The 15,160-nt window shown below is 46.5% G+C and overlaps 1 pseudogene; it reads right to left on the bottom strand.

The window, feature by feature from the left end:
• Positions 1 to 238: 238 nt before the first annotated feature.
• On the bottom strand, positions 239 to 1,222 carry LOC121967970 (annotated as a pseudogene).
• Positions 1,223 to 15,160: the final 13,938 nt, after the last annotated feature.

Raw genomic sequence — 15,160 nt, 5'->3', positions numbered from 1 at the left:
GAGCCGAATATTGTGAAGCTTGAGCTTGGTTTGTTTATCTTAACGAGTCTCATTAAACAAGCTCAAACGAGCTTTTATCGAATCGAGCTTCGAATAGCTCACGAGTGGCTTGGCTCATTTACACCCCTAATTCCGACAAACCGGAAGCTCTCTGAGACCCATAGGGTCCGAGGATCGAAGGAGCTTCACTTGCCGACCCCAATCCAAGTCCCTGCCTCGGCAGCGAGAGTAATCCCGTTCAACCGGAGATCGTGTTCCGTATTGCAGCTGGGTGATGCGCCAGCAATGGAGCGTGAGCTGGATTCTGCCGATGAATCATAAGGTTCTGTGCCGCGGCCACCGCCGCGAGCACAGGCTGTGGGGCTGGCCCCAGCAAAGCTGCAGGGGACGTCGTGATGGCGACAGCAGGTGCCTTCTTTTTCTGCGAGGGAGCGACGGCCTTCGCACAGTACAGTCGGTGCCCCTCGAACATCTTGAAGGGCTCCTCGAGGGCCTTCCAAGATCACTCCACCGTCTTGTAAGAGAAGATGGCGTACCCCCTCGACCTCCCCGTGCGCAAGTCGAACCCCAACGGCCCCCTCTCCACCTCCTAGAACTGCGAGAAGAACGACCTTAGGTTTTCCGAGCTCGCATCCGCCGGAACGTTGCTCGCGTGTATCTTCCTCTCATTGAAGTCGCCGGCGGAGTCGGCCCTGGCGGCCGTTAATTGGCAGGAGACAAGGTGGCGATCGACCATCTTCTGAGGCTGCTTGAGAGCCTTGATGGCTCCGACGCATGTTCGGAAGAGGACGAAGCGGTAGCCCTTGGCGTGACCAGTGGCCTTGTCGATGACGAGGTTGCATTCTTCGACGGAGCCGTAGAGGCGGAAGGCCTCGAGGAGCGCTTCTCGGGTGGCGTCCCGACCGAGACCATGAACGAACACCTTGCGGCGCGCGACATCGCTGTCGGCGGCAGCGCAGACACGCGCAAGGAGGTCGACGTCGGAGGCGACGACATCGAGCAGGATCTCGATGAGCTCGTCCTTCGTGCGAGTCTCGAGGACATCTCGGATCTCGTCGGAGTGATGGGAGGAGGAGGAGGAGGGGCGGTTCTCCTTTCCGTCAATAGCGCCGCCGAAGAGGATCGGATCCTCGTCTTCGGGATTCTTCTTCTGCCATCTCTTCCTGCTGGATTTCCGGATTCTCTTGCGCTTCCTTCTGTTGAGAGCGCCCGTGTTCGCCATGGCGGATGGCTAGGGTTTCGATCATATTGTTTTGTTTCAACTTCAGATTTGGGAGGACGAACCACCGCAAGGCGAGTTGAGCGAACGACTCGAATCGTCCAAAGAATCGGTTAGAATTTGGGCCATGAATCGTTCGGCCCAAATTAAATCATCGTCGAGAGGAAGAGCCCATCACTAGCCGAAGTAAGGATCACACCAGACAAGAATTTAGAATAACTATTCCATTGTAATGAACATTCTCAAGTCATTTTTGAGAATTCCCCTTTTTGCCACAATTCTCAAGTCATTTTTACAATTAAACTTTGAAATGCTTATTCTCTATAACTCGTGCTTGTGCTAGGGCCGAGAGTCTGGAGGCGTGAGAGCATGCTGTTGCTACTAATTAAATTTCTTTAGCTTTTCTTTCATTTTATAGTTGTTTAATTTACTTGTTATAATTATACTGTTGCTACTAATCTGAGTTAAAAGTCGAGAAAGGTTCTTTTTTTTTTACAGGCAATTCATCCTCCTCTTGCCGGCCCACTGGGGCCAATAAGTGGTATTAGAGCAAGGTCGCTTCAAAAAGGACTAGTCACCACAGAAGCAACGAAACGATGGTCAGTGCAGACATTCATCCACCGAAGTTCGAGGGAGATTTCGCGCAATGGAAATGTCGCATGGAGGTATTTTTTTAAAACATACTTTGAGTTCCTGTTAATTAGGAAATATGGTTTTGTAGTCCCTAAGGACCAACATGGTGTTGGAAAAGAAGAGTGTTTATGGACAAAGAAAGAACAAGCTGACTTCGTGGTGAATGGTAAAGCAAAGTTTCATATGCTGAGCGTCCTTCCACCCCAGGAGATCAATCGAATCGGCAGCTACGAATCTGTCAAAGAGCTCTGGGAGCAATTCCTGGAACTCCACGAAGATACTTCGGAAGCAAAGTTAGCAAAACGAGACATCCTTCGAACCCAGCTAACAAACCTGCAGATGAACCATGGAGAAAAGGTAGCGCAACTCCAAGCACTGATCAAAGAACTCATCACTCAGCTCAACAATCTCGGAGAATCGGTAACGAACCGAGATTCAATCTGATACGCACTCAACGTCTTCCCGAGAACTCCAAAATGGTTATCCTTAGTAGATGCATACTACATCTCTAAGGACTTCGAGGTAAGTACACTAAAGAATTTATTTTTTACTTTTGAACTTCATGAAACTCGATGTGTAGATCCTAAAAAAAATCAAAAAGTCGAACAACAATCTTGCCTTGAAAGCCAAGAAGGAAGATCCAGACTCCGAAGCATCAATCTATGAAGATGAAGCAACCCTAATGGTAAGAAAATTCAATAAATTTATTAAATATAATAAATTTAATAAGTCGCAGACAAAGAAACAAACTCTAAGCAAAAGGAAGGTCCGGTGTTACAATTTTCAAGGAGAAGGGCACATCAAAGATAACTGTCCAGAATTAAAGAAAAAGGCGAAGGACAAGGGCAAAAGATCAACGAAATCTAAGCTCAAAACCCTGAAGGCGACGTGGGACAAAACGACGTCATCAAAATCCGAAGTTGAAGCCTATGCCGGGCTGACTCTAATAGCAGGCCATCAAAAGGAAGATGAAAGCAGCTCAAAGATGAGCATTGATGAAGGGGGAGGATCATCGGAAGGAAGCTGCGATGAATGGGGAGCATCAAAATACAAGGTAAGTCAAGTATGTGTCTTATCTCTTGAAAAGTCATTTCAATCTATTAAGATTCTTTCCAAGGATTTAGTAAAATTAGAAAAAGAAAATATACACTTGAAAAGACAATTAGTCAATGCATGCCCTTTAGATTTGTTTGATAATTTAAAATTAGAAAATGATAAATTAAAAATACAAATCGAAAGTTTGAAAAATGAACATGCATGTTTGAAACTGAATAACTTTCAAAAACCAAAATTTAGAAAGTATGGTAGACTAAACTGATACATTAGAAAATACCAGGAACAAATTAAAAAAAATCTCTAGAAGTTACGTACCTCCCAAATTTTTAGTAAATTTAGTAGGTAGGAATTTATACTGGGTTCCAAGATCATACTTAGATTAAAGTGTTATCATTCAATTAAAAAAAAACCTAGAAGCCTCAAAAAGAAAATTAAATATTTATTTTATTTAAAAGACTTTGTCTAGAAATGATTGTTGTTTCAATACTCAAGAAAACCTAGTGCCTCGCTACAGCTTGGAAGTTAATTATTGAAATTAATATTTAATTATTTTAATAGTTAATGGTTATAAATTTTTTAAGATACCCCTAGAAAAGTGTTTCATATTTTTTTATGTGATCAAAGGAGGAGATAAGTATAAGTTATTGGGGAGTAAGAACATTTTTACTATTTTTGTTCAAATTTTTACAATTTTTGTTAACTTGGCCTATTAGAGAGATGTATTATTAACTGTGACCTATATACTTAACAAGGTGCCTTCAAAGGCAGTTTCATATACCCCATATGAACGTTGGATAGACAGAAAATCATATTTGAGTAATTTGAGACCCTAGGGGTCAGTTGTTTATGTTCATGATAGTTCTCACAAGGGCCCTAGGGGTAAAAAATGTATCTTTATTAGATATCATGAGACATCCAAAGGTTATGTTTTCACAAGTGAGCAACTAAATTAAACCATCTTTGAAACATATTCGAGAGATGTGATTTTTCTTAAAACAGAGTTCTCAACCGGAGGTGATGTTGATGAGAGTATTCCTCTATTTGAGGAGGAGATATTATTAACAAAAGAGGTGTCAAAAGGGATGCTTGAGTCTAGTCAACCGAGTGAGAGTGATATGTCAAGTCATGAGTTGACTTCTCAACAGTCCAACTTACGAAGAAGTGTTCATAAAATCAACCTAAGAAGGGGTTTGATATTGAGAATGAAACATTGATAAAACTTCTAATTGACGATGATGAACCTCAATCTATTGAGGAAGTATTGGGATATAAAGTTAGAGAAAAATGAAAAGCTGCAATGGTTGAAGAGATGGAGTCTATGAATCAAAATCATGTTTGGGACTCAGTCAATCTTCCTTCGAGCCGAAAGGCTATTGGGAATAAGTGAGTTCTCAAGATAAAGAGGAAAGCTGATGGATCGATTAACAGATACAAAGCTCGTTTGGTTGTAAAAAGATATATCCAAATGGAGGGTATTGACTTTGAAGAGATATTTTCTCCTGTAGTGAAATTGGTGTCAATACGATTTATTTTAGCCTTTGTGGCACATTACAACTTGGAATTACATCAGATGGATGTAAAAATCACTTTTTTTAATGGTGAGTTTGACGAGGAAATCTATATGGTTCAGTCGGAAGGTTTCATTTTTAAAGGCTAAAAGGAAAAAGTATGTAGACTTAAAAAATCTATATATGGGCTAAAATAAGCCTCAAGACAATGGAACATAAGATTTAACGAAGTCGTTTTATCTTATGGTTTTGAGATGATCAATGACGATCATTATGTTTTCTTGAAAAGAGAAAAAGGAAACTATGTCATTTTATCATTATATGTTAATGATATGTTGATAGCTGGAAATGACATTGGATATGTGAATGAAGTCAAGAAGTGGCTGTCATCACAATTCGATACAACGGATATGGGAGAAGCCGAGTACATCTTAGGGGTGAAGATCATTAGAGATCGTCCTAAAAGACTTTTGGGTATGTCACAAGAGTCTTATACTAAATAAGATGTTACATCATTTCAGCATGTCTAATTGCAACGTAAAACATACACCTTTTGTGAAAGATATTATTTTGAGCAAGAGTAAGTGTCCTAAAACTCTAAAGGAAATAGTTGAGATTAATAAAAAATTATATATTAGTGCTATTGGTAGTTTGATGTACACTATGTTGTGTACACATCTCGATATCAGCTAGGCCATTAGCTTAGTTTAGTCGCTTCTAGTCAAACCTAGGACCGAGACACTGGAATGCGGTAAAAAGAATATTCAAGTATCTGAAGGCGACAATAGATTATTGTCTCTATTTTCAAGGATCAGATATGAGTCTGAAAGGTTATTCAGATGCAGATTAGGCTATGTGTTCTTTGTTAGGACCTTCGGATAGCGGCTAGAGAGGGGGGTGTGAATAGCCGACCCCAAATTCGCATTTCTTTCTACAAATCAAGTTAGCGCAGCGGAAAAATAACAACAGAAATGTAAATGGAGAAATCAAACCTCAAGCACAGCGATGTAACGAGGTTCGGAGATGAAACTCCTACTCCTCGGCGTGTCCGTAAGGTGGATGAATCCTCTCAATCCGTCGGTGGATGAGACCCCGGAAAACCGGCTAATAAACACTCCTTCTGGGTGGAGAAACCTCGCCACAAAGTTCTTGCAACAACAAGATAGGAGTACAAAGATACAGCACAATACAAAGGCAGTAAGAATGTAAAAACACAGCTTGCCTTCTCGTCGATTGGAAGAAGCAGCAACTTCACGAAACACCTACAACAGCAGGAACCAACTGAAGGAAGCTTCCACGAAGCTTCAGGAAAATGAGAGCTCAGCAAAGCTCTGATTGCAGTAAGATCAGAAGGAAAAGAGAGTGAATGCAGCTCCTGTAACCCTCGACCTGTTATATAACCTGCGAAGAAGAAGACACATAAACTAGCCGTTGTGTCGCAACGGCTAGGGCCTGGACCGATCAGGCTCCACCCTGATCGGTCCAGACCTTCTCTGATCGGTCTTGGGACCGATCAGGACCTATGCTGATCGGTCCCCGGACCTATGCTGATCGGTCCCCAGACCGATCAGGACCTATGCTGATCGGTCCCCAGACCGATCAGCACGCTTCACAGAGAGCTGCCCAACTCTCTGATCGGTCTGTGGACCGATCAGGACTCAGGTGGATCGGTCCACAGACCGATCCCCCTCTTTCTTCTCCTGATCTTCTTCGCTTCTGTATGATTACTGATCGGTCACCAGACCGATCAGGTAATTCACAGAAACACACTGTTTGGTTACTGATCGGTCACCAGACCGATCAGTCAACCAGCGTATCACTGGATCGGTCACCAGACCGATCCAGGTTTAGAGCTCCCAGCCCTAAACCCTACCTGGTCCTGAGAACGAGCTACCGAGCCCTCTCTGACCTAGTCCGGAGAACGAGCTGCCGAGCCCTCTCCGACTTCGTCCGGTCCAGAGAACGAGCTACCGAGCCCTCTCTGACTTAGTCCGGAGAACGAGCTACCGAGCCCTCTCCGACTTCATCCGGTCCAGAGAACGAGCTCCCGAGCCCTCTCTGACCTAGTCCGGAGAACGAGCTACCGAGCCCTCTCCGACTTCATCCGGTCCAGAGAACGAGCTCCCGAGCCCTCTCTGACCTAGTCCGGAGAACGAGCTACCGAGCCCTCTCCGACTTAGTCCGAAGAACGAGCTACCGAGCCCTCTCTGACTTAGTCTGGAGAACGAGCTACCGAGCTCTCTCCGACTTCCCATGCCAAGTTTCCATACTTGGACTTTTCCCGTGCCAAGCTCCCTGCTTGGACTTTTCCGTGCCAAGTCTCCATACTTGGACTTTTCCGTGCCAAGTCTCCATACTTGGACTTTTCCCGTGCCAAGCTCCCTGCTTGGACTTTTCCGTGCCAAGTCTCCATACTTGGACTTTTCTCGTGCCAAGCTCCCTGCTTGGACTTTTCACCAGATGTCTGGTCAACCTTGACCTATCTGGATTTCCCTTGCCTGACTTCACTTACCAGAACTTTCCAACTGCCTGACTTCACTCACCAGGACTTTCCCTTGCCTGGCTTCACTCACCAGGACTTTCACCTGGCTTCACTCACCAGGACTTTCCCTTGCCTGGCTTCACTCACCAGGACTTTCCAACTACCTGGCTTCACTCACCAGGACTTTCCCTTGCCTGGCTTCACTCACCAGGACTTTCACTTGCCTTGCTTCACTCACCAGGACTTTCACCTGGCTTCACTTACCAGGATTTCCCGAATCAGGTCGACTCACCTCGGGTCAACCAGGTCAACATTGACCAAAGATTGCACCCACAATCTCCCAAGTTTGTATTCTGTCAAACATCAGAATACAACTTTTCTATTCTCGTCAAACATCAGAATAGAACTTTCCTATTCTCGTCAAACATCAGAATAGAACTTTTCTATTCTCGTCAAACATCAAAATACAACTCGAGTCAGGTCAACTCGAGTCAGGTCAACCAGGTCAACCTTGACCTAAGGTTGCACCAACATTCTTGACGAATGGTGGTGCCATCTCATGGAACAACAAGAAACAAGCTTGTGTAGCTTTGTCAATTATGGAAGCTAAATATGTGGCATGTTCAGTGGCTGTGCAAAAAATAGTCTAATTGAGAAGATTCCTGAAGCATTTGAAGATTATTGAGGACAATGGGAGTCTAATAAGTGTCTACTGTGATAGTCAAGCTTCAGTAGCTTTTTCCAAAAATCTCAAATATCACATCAAAGGCAATCATATAGCCATAAAATATAACTTTGTGAAGGATATATGACTACAATAATTACAAGAAAAGTAATTCTTGAGTATGTCCCTACACGTGCTATACTTGCAGATCCTTTTACTAAGTCAATGACTAAAGAGTCATTTAAAGAATATGTAAAGTCTTTGGAACTTCGTAGAATGTAACAATATTATAATAATAATCAGATTTTGTGATTTGATTGTGTCATTTGTCATAATTTATTCAATGTATATGTTGTTTTTGTTATATTCATATAAAATCTCGATGAGCATGTTGGCAGGTTGAGATTAGTCCACTCACATGGACAATCATCTCTATTTGTTAGGTACAAATAGAGGTAAAACTGTTACTTATAGGACAACTTACATAACTGTGAGTAGAGACATATCTATAAGTTAAAGTCGCCTTGATAATTATATCAAGATGAGATTATTTATGTGTTAATAATGATCGAAGTAAATGAATCCATCATTTATTGAACCTGTTGAAGGTCAGATTGGAATTCATATGTTGAATTCATAATTAGACATTAGGTATGTCTAGATCAAAATATAAAATATGTACGATGTAAACTTTGAGAAAAACATGCATTTTTTTTTAGTAAATAGAATAACATCGTAGCATGTGATTCATACCACATGTACTATTGCGATAATTAGGGTAGTAAGAGAATGGATCTTTATTTCTCTACTATGTGAGACCTTTAAGATTATAAGTTAATATCAGTTTTTGCCCTTAGTGCCTATTTAACTATTTACTTGAAGCTTTAATCAGTGTCTGCTACTTTAGCATGTATCCTATGACTATGGATGATTTGGTTTATGGATAATAACTAGGAAAATAACTAATTAGAATAAATATATTCTACCTAAAAAAATTAAATAGAATTGTATTTTTTGATATTATTTGATCCTGTCCGAAGGCTGAATCAATGGACGTTGGGCACGGAGCGCTCTTCGACCACTGACGTGGCTCTTCAACTGCTAGAACGAAGCTCCGGCGAACCTGCACAGAAGTCGAGCCGGGAAGGGGGTTCCCGGCGGCGACCCTCCGACGCTCAAGTCAGGTAAGCAACGATGAAAAAGGTGGCTCCCAAAGTCTCAGAATGCGTACCTCCGGCGAAGTCTGAGGCTCTTTATATAGAGTTGTGAAGGGTTAGGGCACGCATACCGAGGTGCATATGTGTCCTCTGTCCTTTCCTCGGTATGCGGTTGTCAGAAAGCTCACCTGACCCATACCGCTACAGTCAAAGCATGTCCTCGATGGGACAGCAGAATCCCCTGTCACAAGATTTGGAGCATGGCCTACACGTGAAACATACCTGCTGTCAGAAAAAGACCTCCCTTGTCCTTTTTCCCTTTGCTCCAGATCTAGCGTCCGGGCGGACAACTCCCTCAACATCCGGCCGGACATATGCGGTGGTTTACTTGGGGAGATTCTCCATCACATGCTTTATGGGGACTATTAGCAGTGTTACCTTATGGCTTTGGCCGAGCGTGGGGTCCGCTCGGCCCATGACCTTTTCCCCTGAGCGCCGGAACCCTGTTTTCGACAGGGCGCCTTTAACCATCAGCTGTATATCGTCCGGTCGGCAAGCCGATCAGACCCATCCCTCTCCGGGCGTTCGATTCCATCGGCCGGTCGGACGTCCGGTCGGACCCTGCCCTCTCCGGACGGACGACTACCACTATGACTTCCACGTGGCGTTGACTTCCCATGGCGGGGCCCCCTGCTCTTACTACCGGATCACTTGCCTCCCCTTCAAGTCTAGTCGAAGGAGGCGAATAGTCCGACTGACTGGACTAAGAATCCGGCCGAGCGGTTCCTCCGTGCTTGTATCATCCGCTCGGCCAACCATAGAGGTAGCCTAAGCGAATCAACAATGGTCTTCACCGGATCTCCTCGTATTCTGCGCCAATCTTCGACATTAAGGTTGAGCACGCTTTCATTAAATGCTCCGAATGATTGAATGCCACGTGGAGCACTGTCATCGGTGTACGGCGGCGGTAGCATGATATTTTGACGTGATCGAAGCAATTCGAAATGGACGGCTAGATGAATGCTTTGATTCCCGTGACCTGGATCCGACGGTTGAGGTCACTCCGGTCAACACTCTCCCCCTGCTCGCCATTCAGTCCAACCTCGACCATCCATTCGCGGTTTTCCGCGCCGGCTTCTGATCCTGGTCGAGCGATCCCTGGTCACGGCCGCACAATACGGGTCACTCTTCATCTCCCGACTGAAGAGTTGCTACCAGAAGCCGATCGACCAACCGTGCCCGAGCACACCATTACTTTGAAAGGGCCCCTAGTCGAGATGTGGGCCGACGCTCGGGTGCGAGTTGCAATGATCCCCCTCCGGAACTTAGCCAACAGCCACATGCGGGAGGCTACGGGGGTAAGTTCGTTGTTTCGCTTGTAATTTTTCCGCTCGGCTTTTAACAACTGCACCTTCTTGCTTCAGAGATGGGTGGAAGAGATAGCGGTTTCCAGCCGCCTGGCTATGGCGGACGAGGAGATAAGGCAACTGCGGACTGCAGGCGGTCCGAGCGGCTCTCAAGGCCCCTCGTACGCCGAGTTACAAAAGGAACTGAAGAAAACTCAAACTCTGCTGGCGGCCGAGCAGAAGAAAACAGCTGATCAGGCCCACGCCCTGGCCGAGTCCGAGCGACAAGTCAAGTCGCTTGACACAAAAATAACTCTGGCCACCACTCGGAAGAATACTGCTATCTCCGACCTGGAGAAAAAGAATGTTGAGGCCAGAGGCCTGGAGTTGAAGATAAAGGAGCTGACGGAGCAGCTCGACCGGGAGAAGGTGGGCCGCTCGGCCGACACGGAGAAGATTGAGCATCTGAATGAGGCCCTCACAAGCTCCCAGGCGGCCTTCAAAGAATACCAGGATGCCGAGCCGAGCCGAGTGGCTGCTCTTCGACAAAACCACATCCGATCGCCTGAATTCTCGGAGAAAATTTGCGAGCGGATGTACTCAGCTTTCGACTTGGCCATTACGGCCACCATGACCTATCTGAAGTCGAAGGGCCTTCTTCCGGAGTCCACCAATATTCCAGCCGGCGATCAGGTGGAGCTCCTGAGCAATATTCCGAGGGACCTCTACGACTATATTGAGTAATTCTTGTAATTTGACCGCTCGTCTGAATATGAACCTTTTTGTACTTAGGCCACTCGGCCCAAGGTTTTAATTTCAATGAAATGCTTTCCTTTCGTGCACTCTATCTTCTTGCACTTTGTCCCTTTGCTAATATGTGTGTTACCCGCTCGCCTATTATCCTACCTTCGGCATATGCCAAGCCCTTTCGATCGGACAACTATCATTCTGTGTTGCTATCAAGAGTCGCTCGCTATAGACCGACCAGAACCTTTGTGCCTTGAGTCCAAGCGGAACTTTGAATCGGTCGAACGATATCGGCGGAGAATACGGATAATCGCAGTTTCGACGATATTCCGCTCGGATTATTTATAGACGCCGGCTTGTCTCTCGATATTTAACGTCGGAGCTCGACGGTCTTCCGTTCGGATTATTTATAGACGCCGGCCCGTCTCTCGATATTTAACGTCGGAGCTCGACGGTCTTCCGTTCGGATTATTTATAGACGCCGGCCCGTCTCTCGATATTTAACGTCGGAGCTCGACGGTCTTCCGCTCGGATTATTTATAGACGCCGGCTCGTCTCTCGATATTTAACGTCGGAGCTCGACGGCACGGATATTTATAGCCGGTCGGCGCGGCTCTCGATCTTTAACGACAGAGCTTGTCGGTCTTCCGCTCGGATTATTTATAGACGCCGGCTCGTCTCTCGATATTTAACGTCGGAGCTCGACGGTCTTCCGTTCCGATTATTTATAGACGCCGGCTCGTCTCTCGATATTTAACGTCGGAGCTCGACGGCGCGGATATTTATAGCCGGTCGGCGCGGCTCTCGATCTTTAACGACGGAGCTCGTCGGTCTTCCGCTCGGATTATTTATAGACGCCGGCTCGTCTCTCGATATTTAACGTCGGAGCTCGACGGTCTTCCGTTCGGATTATTTATAGACGCCGGCTCGTCTCTCGATATTTAACGTCGGAGCTCGACGGCGCGGATATTTATAGCCGGTCGGCGCGGCTCTCGATCTTTAACGACGGAGCTCGTCGGCGCGGATATTTATAGCCGGTCGGCGCGGCTCTCGATCTTTAACGACGGAGCTCGTCGGTCTTCTAAGCCTAATTTTGGACAACGTTTACCTGGCCGAACGGCACAGGATCTTCGGAATTGAGCCTTTGGCTCGTACAATATACCTCCGGCTTAGCAGCTCAGGGCCTTCGTTGTCGAGCGTTTGGCTCAGATAATTTACCTCCGGCCGAGCGGCACGGGGCCTTCAGATACTATACCTCCGGCTGAGCAGCTCGGGGCCTTCGTTGTCGAGCGCTTGGCTCAGATAATTTACCTCCGGCCGAGCGGCACGGGGCCTTCAGATACTATACCTCCGGCTGAGCAGCTCGGGGCCTTCGTTGTCGAGCGCTTGGCTAAGATAATTTACCTCCGGCCGAGCGGCACGGGGCCTTCAGATACTATACCTCCGGCTGAGCAGCTCGGGGCCTTCGTTGTCGAGCGCTTGGCTCAGATAATTTACCTCCGGCCGAGCGGCACGGGGCCTTCAGATACTATACCTCCGGCTGAGCAGCTCGGGGCCTTCGTTGTCGAGCGCTTGGCTCAGATAATTTACCTCCGGCCGAGCGGCACGGGGCCTTTAGATACTATACCTCCGGCTGAGCAGCTCGGGGCCTTCGTTTTCTCGTCGACGATGCCTTATATTTGTTCTCTTGATTTTTCATTTCTGCATTTCAAGTATTCAGTTGAAAAAAGTGCACAGGATGATTTACATTGGCACACCTTTCACCCCGCCCGGTAAGGCTGGAGGTGGTTCGCGCTCCACGGCCTATCTAGCTGCCGACCGTCTTCATCCTCCAGATAATACGCGCCCGAGCGGAGTTTTTCGATGACTTTGAAGGGACCTGCCCACGGAGCTTCAAGCTTGCCGACGTCGCCGACCGGCTTGACTTTCTTCCAGACCAGATCGCCGACCTGGAATGATCTGGGAATGACGCGCCGGTTGTAGTTTTGCTTCATCCGTTGCCGGTACGCCATCAGCCGAACGGATGCCTTGGCTCGCTCCTCGTCAACCAAATCCAGCTCCATGTTCCTCCGCTCGGCGTTGCCTTCATCGTAACTTAGGACCCGGACGGACTCGACGCCGACTTCAACCGGAATGACCGCTTCGCCGCCGTACACCAGATGGAAAGGTGTGACGCCAGTTCCTTCCTTAGGAGTCGTTCGGATGGCCCATAAAACGCCCGACACTTCATCTACCCAACTGGGGCTTTCCCCTTTCTATCATCTCGCTTAGGCATTTCATCTGAAGAAGATCCTCTATCTCTTCGAGCTGGTACGGCTTCAGGGGTGCGAAATAAGGCCCGATGGAATGCAGGAGTGGCTTGAGGTGCTTCCGCTCGGCCACCCGACGCAGATGCTGCTTGTTGCTCCGGCCGCTCGGCAGATGCTTTCTGTTTTTGCTCCACAAGTTTGGCGGCCCTTATCTCGACCAGAGCATAGAGTTCTTCCGTCGAAAGCGTCACCGTGTGTTGTCGTCCAGCCTCATCCATTGTTTCCGGTCGGATGCAGGAGCGTTCCCACAGACGGCGCCAAATTGATCCTGTCCGAAGGCTGAATCAATGGACGCTGGGCACGGAGCGCTCTTCGACTACTGACGTGGCTCTTCAACTGCTAGAACGAAGCTCCGGCGAACCTGCACAGAAGTCGAGCCGGGAAGGGGGTTCCCGGCGGCGACCCTCCGACGCTCAAGTCAGGTAAGCAACGATGAAAAAGGTGGCTCCCAAAGTCTCAGAATGCGTACCTCCGGCGAAATCTGAGGCTCTTTATATAGAGTTGTGAAGGGTTAGGGCACGCATACCGAGGTGCATATGTGTCCTCTGTCCTTTCCTCGGTATGCGGTTGTCAGAAAGCTCACCTGACCCATACCGCTACAGTCAAAGCATGTCCTCGATGGGACAGCAGAATCCCCTGTCACAAGATTTGGAGCATGGCCTACACGTGAAACATACCTGCTGTCAGAAAAAGACCTCCCTTGTCCTTTTCCCCTTTGCTCCAGATCTAGCGTCCGGGCGGACAATTCCCTCAACATCCGGCCGGACATATGCGGTGGTTTACTTGGGGAGATTCTCCATCACATGCTTTATGGGGACTATTAGCAGTGTTACCTTATGGCTTTGGCCGAGCGTGGGGTCCGCTCGGCCCACGACCTTTTCCCCTGAGCGCCGGAACCCTGCTTTCGACAGGGCGCCTTTAACCATCAGCTGTATATCGTCCGGTCGGCAAGCCGATCGGACCCATCCCTCTCCGGGCGTTCGATTCCATCGGCCGGTCGGACGTCCGGTCGGACCCTGCCCTCTCCGGACGGACGACTACCACTATGGCTTCCACGTGGCGTTGACTTCCCATGGCGGGGCCCCCTGCTCTTACTACCGGATCATTATTCATTGATAGACCTATTTCTGTTATGTATAGAAATGATTGTGGATATTGAATATGAAATATTGTCTTGACATAATAGTTATTATGAGGGATTAGAGGTGTTCATATTAATGTAAATAGGAGATTGGATGTTTCCAAGACATGAATATCTCCAAGATAATGGTTGTGTGCAACTGAGAGATTAGATGTTTTTTGGATAATGGATATCTACCGCTAGGAGAGAGGCTATGTGTCATTATGAGAGTGTTTCTAATTCATTTGGAAAAGCGGTTAAGTAAATTATAACAACTTTTTTAGCATTGATTGCTCATAGAGCGCTATGTAAGGTGTAATAATCTTCTTAGTAACTATTGCTCTGTTTACTATCGCACGAACTATTTTCCTAATGTATGAAATCGATGTTCTTGTATAGTCTTTGTGACTTAATTATTCTATAGTCTTTGTCATTTGATGACCTTTGGGGCCTGACTTAGACGAGTGAGATATTAGACATGTGTAGTTACTACACACGTTACCAAATGAATGACACACATCGAGAGAGTAGGCAAGTAGTGTTCACCCTTCTCCTTAAGGCATCCAAGCAAATCCAAGGAAAAGGAGAGACTCATTCCGAGAAATAAAGGATTTGATTTGTAAAACCATCGAAAAAAAAGAGACTGTAAAATCATCGAAAAACGTTCGTCACTATAACCCTTTTTAAGACGGCAAGAAACAACTTCCTTCATCCAACATTTTTCTCCTTAAATTTTAAGACAACGAGATATGATTTATTATTCCATATCGTGAATTTTTATTATAATTCCATCATCAGGGCATCCTCATCAAACTCGATACTGAATTACAACATCAACAGTCTTATTTTCTGTTCAAAAGAATGCTTAGGGTGTTCAGCCACCACCATTTTGCTAGTTAGATTCAACTGCCAAGAGTAG

The sequence above is a fragment of the Zingiber officinale genome, chromosome 3B (assembly GCF_018446385.1).
Source record: "Zingiber officinale cultivar Zhangliang chromosome 3B, Zo_v1.1, whole genome shotgun sequence".
Lineage (NCBI taxonomy): Eukaryota > Viridiplantae > Streptophyta > Magnoliopsida > Zingiberales > Zingiberaceae > Zingiber > Zingiber officinale.
Note: the sequence above shows the minus strand (reverse complement) of the source record. Positions and strands in the feature narration are given on the sequence as shown.